This window comes from Hemiscyllium ocellatum, chromosome 44, assembly GCF_020745735.1.
Source record: "Hemiscyllium ocellatum isolate sHemOce1 chromosome 44, sHemOce1.pat.X.cur, whole genome shotgun sequence".
In the NCBI taxonomy this organism is placed as follows: domain Eukaryota; kingdom Metazoa; phylum Chordata; class Chondrichthyes; order Orectolobiformes; family Hemiscylliidae; genus Hemiscyllium; species Hemiscyllium ocellatum.
Window position 1 is genome coordinate 33,058,410 of NC_083444.1, and position 2,097 is coordinate 33,060,506.

Genomic DNA, 2,097 nt, shown 5'->3' on the forward strand with positions numbered 1-2,097 from the left:
TGCTCGCCGAGCTGGAAGTTTTTGCTGCAAACGTTTCGTTCCCTGGCTAGGGAACATCATCAGTGCTGTTGGAGCCTCGTGTGAAGCGCTGCTTTGATGTTTCTTCCGGTATTAATAAATACCGGAAGAAACATCAAAGCAGCGCTTCACACGAGGCTCCAACAGCACTGATGATGTTCCCTAGCCAGGGAACGAAACGTTTGCAGCAAAAACTTCCAGCTCGGCGAGCAGAACCACAACGTTCTGTAGCCTCTCTGTCGATTCCTCGTTTCAGTTCCAACACGGCTTAGAACTCGGGACGCACCTTAATACTAGCGACGTTATGAAAGTACAAGTCCAAATGTTCCTCGGAGAGTGTAATTTCTTTCACTGCTGTTGCTGATTGAATGAGTCACTATAACGTGCGAACTGATCCAAAACATGATTCAGGACCTCTGGTGCCAATTCTCGCATGTTGAATAACGACAGACAGCTTGCAAATGAGGCCTTTCAGAGACGACTTGGGCTACGTTTGACAGACAGACTAGTTCAGGAATCAGTGGTGTACTGTGACACCAGTGCATCAGCTTCTTCCCTGTCTTTGAATCAGCCCGCCTGCGCAAGGAATGCAAATACGGTACTGCTTTTTGTGGAGGATTCAGAACGCGGTAACTACACCCTGAAACAGAATGGCATATGATCAGACCCAGGTTGGAGAAAAACTTTACAATGCTTTGCAAACTAATTTAATGGAATTGCATTACATTTCACAAAGAGAGCAGATTTGTTGGAGCCATTTCGAAGGCAGGTTTGCAGATGGGAAAACAAGCAACAAAGTCCATGTAAAAGGCAGCAGTTGAAGAACAAAGCAGTTTCTGCCCAGTTTCGAACTGGGGACTTTTTGCGTGTTAGGCAAACGTGATAACCACTACACTACAGAAACAAGCCAGAGCCATTCCGCCTGCTGCTCTGTGGCATCCAGCACTGAAAGTTGACGCCATTCTACGTTTCACCTTTCTGTTTCCAAAAGCTCGTTGGTGTCCAGGGTAATTGACATCTTGAAAAAGTTTTTTTAAAAAAGACACGTGAAATTGGTGACAAAATATAGACAAGGATGTCGTCAATGTTTGGATTGTAGAGTGAGATGGAATAGGCTGGGACAACTTTCCCAGCAGCGTAACGGCTGCGACATGATTTTATGGAAGGGTTGTGAACTGAGTATTTACGTGTTTTACCCAAGCTGGGGTGAGTTGAAAACTCGAGAGCATAGGTTTAAGGTGAGTGGTCTGAAATTGACAGAAGACCTGAGGCACATTTCCCACTCACAAGGGTGTGCGTGTATGGAATGTGCTACCAGAGGAAGTGGAGGAGGCTATTGCACTCAGAAAATTGCAATGGTAATCCGGTGAGTGTCTGGAATTGGATGGGTTTAGGGGGATTGAGGCCAAATGCTGGGGAACGGGATTTGTTTTATTTTTGTTATGTGGTGAGCATGGATGAGATACACCGAAGTATCTGTTTCCATGCGGTGTACCCCAATAACGTTGTGTTGCTTACACCGGTTTTAAAGAATTACTTTTTAGCGGAGCTTGCCTACGCAGTCTGTGGCACAATCATTTAGTCTGTTCGGCTGCTCACAGGAAAGGTAGTATTGTGAAACACTGCTGAAACGAACGTCTTCCTTACTTTTGCTTTGACTGACCACACTTCGTGAAATTTTCCCACATCCTCAGTTGAGGATTTTTGCTGCTGCAAGTTACCTCAGAAACCCGGTTAACTCGTAATGTATTGAGTGAATCGCAAACAGAAAGCATTTAACACGGAACACAAACAAAACTGGCATACCTAATGCATGTTCAGACACAGTGAAGCATGAATGCTAAATGTGAGACAGTCCGAGGGCATGAGGCATAAAGTAATCTCACAACAAACAACACGGCAATTCCAAACTACTCTTTCAAACATACTGCAGCCTTAGTGCACCACCACTTCCCAGACAATGCTGAAAAGAGAGAAAGAAAGAATATAATAAGCAGGGGCCATAAAAAAAGGGAATTTCACCAATCACAGTCTCGATTAGATTACCTTTCCCTTTTGATGTCTCCAGGATGGAAATGA

At 44.6% G+C, this 2,097-nt stretch overlaps 1 non-coding gene across 1 annotated transcript; it reads right to left on the bottom strand.

Annotated features, from left to right (window-relative positions):
* Positions 1 to 849: 849 nt before the first annotated feature.
* trnav-aac (transfer RNA valine (anticodon AAC)) lies at positions 850 to 922 on the bottom strand. Its single transcript has one exon. It is a non-coding gene; the product is annotated as a tRNA-Val (tRNA).
* Positions 923 to 2,097: the final 1,175 nt, after the last annotated feature.